The sequence below is a fragment of the Rosa rugosa genome, chromosome 1 (genome assembly GCF_958449725.1).
Source record: "Rosa rugosa chromosome 1, drRosRugo1.1, whole genome shotgun sequence".
Lineage (NCBI taxonomy): Eukaryota > Viridiplantae > Streptophyta > Magnoliopsida > Rosales > Rosaceae > Rosa > Rosa rugosa.
The window spans coordinates 11,785,965-11,793,457 of NC_084820.1; the positions used below are offsets into that span (position 1 = coordinate 11,785,965).

Sequence of the window (7,493 nt, forward strand, 5' to 3'; positions counted from 1 at the left end):
CCGACGACAGAGCCCCTAGGGCACGCCGCCGGACGGAGAAAGGGGACTTTTATCGAAACCCTAGAGAGAGACTGAGAGGTTTTCCCCTACTTTAATTATAAAATGACTTTATCTGGTTATCTGGTGCAATTTTTTTTTTTTTTAATAAAAGTAAATGTGAATTAACGGAGTGAGTTTTTGTTAACTGGCAAATTTCATGAGATTTTTGGTGGGAAAACATAAATGGACGAAAATACTTACGGTACTTGAGTTAACGGTATTATTAACGGCGTGTATGAATGCTATGCATAAGTAATAAGTTGAGGTATTAAAGGATATATTTAAAAAATGAGGTAACAAAGAGTACGCTTTAGATTGAAATATTTGTGACATTTTTCCCTTTATGTGGATAGAAAGAGAAAGCTCAAGAGAGGAAGAAGAAGAAACAGACTCAGCTTTTGGCAGAGTGATGGAACGCCTCGCTCCACCGTGACTTTCTCCCAAGAACGGTGTCGGGTTTTCGTATCTGCTTACTACACATGGCGGGACTCGGGAGGAGCCCCACTCCGATCGATAATGTTAAAGCTTGTGGTGGTGAATCTCTGATCGTTGTATGATTATTGTTTTACTTGCTTTTGACTCTTTCTGGGTTTTGACTGTCTGCTTTCCGCTTTTGTTTCACACTTTCACCTCCTTCGAATTCTTTCGATATTAATCACTGACATGACTGCATAACACTGTCATGTCAAAATTTAGGTTTAAAATTGGTAAATAACACAGCCAGGGTTTGAAACCTTAAAGCACATACATAATGATAAATCCACCCACCACAGCACCACAATCAAATCATCGATCCTTCACCTACAGTTAATTTTATTTTCCTGTCTATTTTTACTACATTAATTATGAATCTCTTAACAATTTTGATTTTAACACACTCTTTTATTTATCTTCACCACTTAAACTTAGCCAATATTATGTAAATACGTAATACACAATAAATATCTATCTTCAAGTGACATTATTTAAGAAGCAGTTGCAAACAATCTAGTTTTACATATATGTATGTTGTTGAAGTTTTATTACTTTGTTTACCATGGATCTAAGTAGTTTGTCTCTTCATATTATACATATATTGAAAGGTGAGTTCACTGTTACTACTGTTCATCAAAGGGAGGAAAAGGCGATTTTACCCTTACTGTTCGTGGAGAATATCAAGCTGGTCTTCTATAAACCGTGAATAAAGAAAACGCCTTGATTTGGTAGTGGATTCGGGAACCTTCGCAAAAACAAAAAAAAGAATCACCGACTGAAAGAGAGAGCGAGAGAGAGAGAGAGAGAGAGAGAGAGTTCGGTTCTGCTGTGTTTCTTCGTCTCGCTTAGATTGATAGTGAGGGAGGTTGTTGATCGGCATAGACAGGTCTCAATTTTCGTTTGTTTCCAGCTTGGAGGCATAAAAGGTAACTGCTTGATGTTAATTTTTGGGTCAATTTTGTTGGGTACGGTTTTTTGGGATTATTCGATTTAGGGTTTTGTGTAAAATTTCATCAGCATGAGCTTTGTTTCTCAGATTGTATCGGAATTGCAAAGCTCTGATTTTTGGTGTGGGTGGAGGCTTTTAATTAGGTGTGTTCTTCGTTCTTTCTTTTGTTAAAGGATCACCGAATTTCATATTTCATATATATAGATCTGTATCTATGAATCCGTCAAGAGTAATTTTTTTTTTGCTTTCTGCCCATGCAGAATTGGAGCAGAATTGGAGTCAGGGGAAGAGTAACATTTGGGTCTAGGCTTTGATCAGGTAGCAACTATACTTATCTAATTGGGTGTGATTTTTTTTTTCCTTCTCTTCTTGCAGAACTGGACAATAACTTTATAGGATTGTGGTGCTCTTTTGTAACAATATCTCTCTATTTGAAGCTATGATGAAATTCAGCTTTGTTTTTTATTCTCTGCCACTGTGTTTCAGTTATATTGAGCTATTGGATTTTGTGTTTTATCGTTGTTGTGATTGTCGGAGGTTTGGTTAGAAGCTGAGTTTTTTTCGTGCAGTCTGAGTTACTGTTGTGATTTTGCCCTATATTTGTTGTGATCCATTCGAGTTACTCTTCTAAATTAATTTCATGATTTTCATCATCTATATTTGTTGTGATCCATTCGAGTTACTGTTCATTCATGGGGAAAAAGACGATTTTGCCTCATTTGACATTTCTTTACGGCTCTGCCACTGCCTCTTTTTTCTTCTCTCTTCCTCCCTTCTGCCTCCCAGACCGAGTTTTTTCCTCTCTCTTCCCCCCTCTGCCTCCTAAACCGAACAGCAGCAGCTGCGTGAGGTAATGAATTCCTTGCTACGTTTTGGTTGTTTTTGCTTCTCCACTTCGTTGTTTGGTTAGCTTGGTTTAATATAGCTTGAGAAATTTGATTTGGGTTTGTGAAAGAATAAAGATTGATTCTTTTCTTATGTAAATTGAGGGAATTGATGGGAATTTGAAGAAATGGATTTTAAAGTTTGCTAGAGCACAGAGCAGATCTCAGCCATCACTATTCACTAATTAGGTAGCTGTGAAGGGATTTGCATAAGAACTTTCAAGCAGGATTGAGCTCCCATCTCCTTTAATCCGGGTTGGAAAGTGATTGGAACAGCAAGTAGTGCTTAAAAGAAGAGACTTGCAGAAAGTAGAGTTTCACTCATTTTTCTTTTTATACTTTGCGTTTCACGGCTTGACTTTGTGTTCTCTTTATTTGCTTAATGAGATTTAGATATATTTTAATGCCTGTATTCATGTATTAAAGTAGTGCTAGCAGAGTCATGTGGCAGTTACGATTACTTTATTCATTTTATTTCCTGTTCTTTTCATGTTCCTAGACATTTTTGTTTTTTATTTTTTGACTTTTCTTTCTCCTTTGGCTTTTGTTTCTGATTAGATTCAGTTTGTCTTCAAGTTAGATTTTATGCGCAAGGGTATCTGATTGATTGCAGATAGAGGTTTTACTCTTCTTCTTTTTTGTGTTGGAAGGTGAGTTGTTTATTTGAGAGGTTTGGATGATACCGGTATTGCTTTGTGTTTTTTTTTTTTGGATTTGGAGCTTATTGTGAAATTGTCTGATAGATAGTCTAGCACACCCATTTCGATCAGCTTCTTACTTCTCAATTTGAGAGAGAAACATTGCGGGGTAGAGAGAGAGAGAGAGAGAGAGAGAGAGCTTAAAGGAAGAGACTTGCAGAAAGTAGAAGCTCACTCATTCTCCTTTTTACACATTGCGATTCACGGCTTCACTTTTTCTTCTCTTTATTTGTTTAATGGGATTTAGATTTGTTTCCGAACTTAGGGAGATATATTTTAATGCCTGCATCCATGTATTAAAGTAGTTGTAGCAGTTACGTGGCAGTTAGGACTACTTTATAATGGGATTTAATTTTATGTCCTGTTCTTTTCATATTCCTAAACATTTTTATTTTTTATTTTTTGACTTCTCTTTCTTCTTTGGCTTTTGTTTCTGATTAGATTCAGTTTGTCTTCAAGTTAGATTTTATGCACAAGGGTGTGCACGTGATTCTCCTGCCGCTGTTCCTTTGCGTATTGTTTGGGATTATTTCAGTATTGTATTCTTCTTTAGGTATGTTCATTTTATTGAATTTGGTTGGAATTGATATAAAGTTGGTATTGTTGTATAGATATTCACTGTTAATATTAATAAAGATTGATTGTTGTTGTCAAGATTCCATCTTACCTGAGTTGTTATGCATTTAGAGTTACTGCTTTGTATGTTTTTTGTATTGTGATCATGTTTTCTGGATTCTGATCATAGAAACTGAAGGCTTGCTTTGTTTTTTTTATTATTATTAATGAAATTATATAATGTAGCATTGTAGCAGCAGTGTGATCCAGGGTGTTTTTTTTTTTTATCTTTTATTTTTTCCTTCTTGAAAGTGAAGGAAATGTTTATGATCTTTCCTTCCTCCCGGTCTCAGTTGAATCAACTCTTATCCTGTTTTCTGTTTGATTAATTGCTATTCATGTTTTGAGTTCGTCGTTTTGTTTTTACACTTTAAACCGCCTAAATGCAACAACACATAAATAGTCTGCTTTAATCTGCAAATGGTCTCAATACTCACAGTAAAGGAAGCTACTGTTTCTTTTGCGAAAAGTCAAATTTGGTATTTGATTCAATGGTATATTTATTTAGGCAATTTACACATACTTTCTTCCAGGGTTTTGGGCTGGATTCAGTTTTTGTTCTTCTGAGATTAGATCTGTGTTTTGTTTTATGCTTTCTTCTGATTGATTGCCATTTAAAGTTTGTATTCAGTTGTTAGTGTTTAAGACACAGTTGATTTTTTCTGGCCTAGGAAATATAGAAATTGCAGTTAACCCACATTGCATTCCCGATGGTGTCGTCGCAATTGCAAAGAACAGTTTTCATCAGAATCAATTTGCATTTCTTTTTCTTTTTTTCTGTGTTCCTGCAATCTAAGTACATTTAGACTGTTATGAGGAATTTATATTGTATTCTTCTTCAGGTATGTTCATTTTATTGAATTTGGTTGGAATTGATATAAAGTTGGTATTGTTGTATAGATATTCACTGTTAATATTAATAAAGATTGATTGTTGTTCTGATATGGGGAGGAAGGGAACGAGTTTGGGTGGTGGGTACGAATGATTTTCTGAGTCTTAACTCTTAACTATTTATAATCTTCTGAAAATTGGAGCTACGAAGGTTCAACTTCTCTGTTTGATTAGTGAAAATTGGAGCTATGAATATATTTGTCTTTGCTTTCTTATTATCATGTGTTATGGATTTTCAGTTTCTCCTGAAAAGATTTTAGTTTTATGATTAGTAATTAATCTTTTTCTCTTTCAATATGTTTTAAAATAATAAGGTTGATTTTGATACAGAGTGGGGGTTGATTGGTTCGATTAGGTTTTGGGTGTCCACTATTTGATTCGAAAGTTTGGTTTTTCTGAGGAATTTGTATTTTGATTGATTGCAGATAGAGGTTTTTCTCTTCTTCTTTTCTGTGTTGGAAGTGTAGTGCCTGCCTGCCTTTGTCTTTCTCCGTCTGGAAGGTGAGTTGTTTATTTGAGAGGTTTGGATGAAAATTCCTCATAACAGTCTTAATGTACTTAGATTGCAGTGTTTATTATGATTTGAAGTGAATCTAAAATTCCTCTTCGTGTTTTGGGTCCCTCCTTTGCTTTTACACTTTAAAGCCCTTGCTGCCTAAATTCAACAACACATAAATAGTCTGCTTATGTCTATAGATGGTCTCAATACTCAAAGTAAAGGAAGATACTGTTTGTTTTGGTAAAAGTCAAATTTGGTATTCAAATCGATGGTATATTTATCATGTTTATTATGATCATCATTGTTGTACATGTTTATAAAATGATAAATCCTTGGTTTAACAGACAACTTTGTTTGATGCCACTGATATAGACGTAATCCAGGATTCACTTGGTTGGAAATGAAATTTGTTAATATGATTGTGGAAATAAAGTTTGATTGAAATCGGTAAGGTTCTAAAGTTTGATTGAAATCAGTAAGGTTCGAAAGTTTGAAGCTGTAGTAGAAAGGAAAAGAAGAGGGATTGAAATCGGTAAGGTTCTAAAGTTTGAAGCTTTCATTTGGTTAGATTTTGGGGGTTGCGTTTTTGTTGTTTTTTGCTGGAATTGGGTTTTGGGTTTGATTTGTTGTTTGGTTGTCTTTCGCAGTTCTAAATATTGTTCACTTAAATATCTAGGAAAGAAGAATAAGGATTGAAATCGGTAAGATTCCAGAATTTGAAGCTTTGATTTGATAATTTTGTCGCGCGATTGTCACGGTCAATTGTACTTGGATCTCAATATTGTGTTATTATGGGTTTTTGGTTTGATCTGTTGTTTGGTTGTCTTCCGCAGTCCTAAATATTGTTCATTGGAATATTTGGGTGTTTTTTCTCTGTTGAATCACCTTTCGTTCTTATAATGTCATATTTTTGGTATGTTGGGTTTTGAGAAATAAGATAGCTACAAAGAAAGTACACAGTTTATTGATCATATTTGGTATGCTGCGTTTTGATCCTCAAGGATTAGACTTTGCAAATGGAAGTGGAGATTATTGCTTTTACCGTTTTTTCTTTCTTTATTTGTTTTTAGGTATTAAAAATGTAATTTATTGTTTTTATGTAGTTTAGACTGGAAAGTTGTATATGGTGGGATATTAAGCTTCTGTATCATTGTTGCTGTATTTATTTGACGTAAAATTTGGGTTTTTGTGATCAAAAGATTAGTTATTATATCAATGCTTTATGATACTACTTGCATTAAGTGGAGGTTTTTTGGCCAGATCACCTTAGTGACTTAGTCATGCTCAATTTTGTGGTGTACTGATGAAAATACCGTTATTGTTTGGTGGCAGACGAACAGATGAATTAGCTAGATTTTGACCGGAAACCGGAAACCTCACTGTGAGTGACTAAATATCTTATACTTCAGCTTCAGCTTTCTTTGTCCATATAATATATGTCTGGGATTTAAAGCCAATTAACTTGAAACAGACCATGTTGACAGTAGATTGCACGTTGGATTCCACACAAATTTGATATCCGGAACCAGTTTCTATATAAACGGTGCTTTAAGATGAACACCTACCGTCTCTAATCCATCTTCTGTCTAATATACAATATTCATAAGCATCCCTAGGCTAATTAAAAGCTCTATACATGTATGAATGCATCTTCAGTTTAATTAAAATTAAAAGTCCCCGTGATTCTTCCTTAATGATCAGCTAATTTCGTACCATTAAACTGTTAATTATTGTGCTTCAACGTCTAACTAATGTAAAAATAGAGGCATGGTGTTCAATTGCAGCAAAGTAGTATACTCCCCTCATTTGCCAGTAACTAATGTTCTGTTGTGTTTTATCATTGCACTGTTTCTAATTACCAATCGCACAAATGTCCAAGGATGTGGTGCTTTTCCGACTATAAACTCTGATCTTTTTCTTTTTTCAATCAAATTACTTTTCCTTGATACAGAAGCTTCTGCAGAACTGTGGTTAATTGAACTTTAGTTGTTTATCTGCATTTGCTTTTCAATCCACATATAATCGCGTCATTCCATTCATGTTCCCCTTACCTTCTTCTCTAAACTATTTTACTTCTATGAATAAGAAACGTTAACCTCAAATATAATAATGCTATTCTTACTAATTCTTCAAATATTTTGCAGGACTGTACACACAACTCCATCCATTCAAGACAAAACTCCATCAACAGCTATTTCAGGAGCATACTTCAATTCAATTTGTGCATTGTAATACAAAATTTTGGCCAAAATGTACCTCACTTCAGAACATAATTTCAATAAAAACAATTCCTCTGGAATTTTTCCCTGCGTGCCTTACATAAAAATTTCTGGTATCTAATTCTATAATATTAACAACATTACCATCCATTCAAGCAATTACTCTCTTCCACATTCGTAACAATAAATTCCGCAGCAAAGCGCGGACATATTTTCTAGTACTTT

General features: G+C 34.5%; 1 long non-coding RNA gene across 16 annotated transcripts; it reads left to right on the top strand.

Annotated features, from left to right (window-relative positions):
• Positions 1–1,109: 1,109 nt before the first annotated feature.
• On the top strand, positions 1,110–7,356 carry LOC133717560 (uncharacterized). 16 transcript variants are annotated; one of them, XR_009849767.1, is made up of 10 exons: positions 1,110–1,439; positions 1,550–1,605; positions 1,723–1,780; positions 2,249–2,996; positions 3,486–3,597; positions 4,976–5,051; positions 5,526–5,581; positions 5,697–5,750; positions 6,382–6,430; positions 7,194–7,356. It is a non-coding gene; the product is annotated as an uncharacterized LOC133717560 (long non-coding RNA). The 16 variants fall into 16 exon arrangements; XR_009849732.1 differs by having other exon boundaries at positions 4,976–5,581; XR_009849740.1 differs by having other exon boundaries at positions 5,422–5,750.
• Positions 7,357–7,493: the final 137 nt, after the last annotated feature.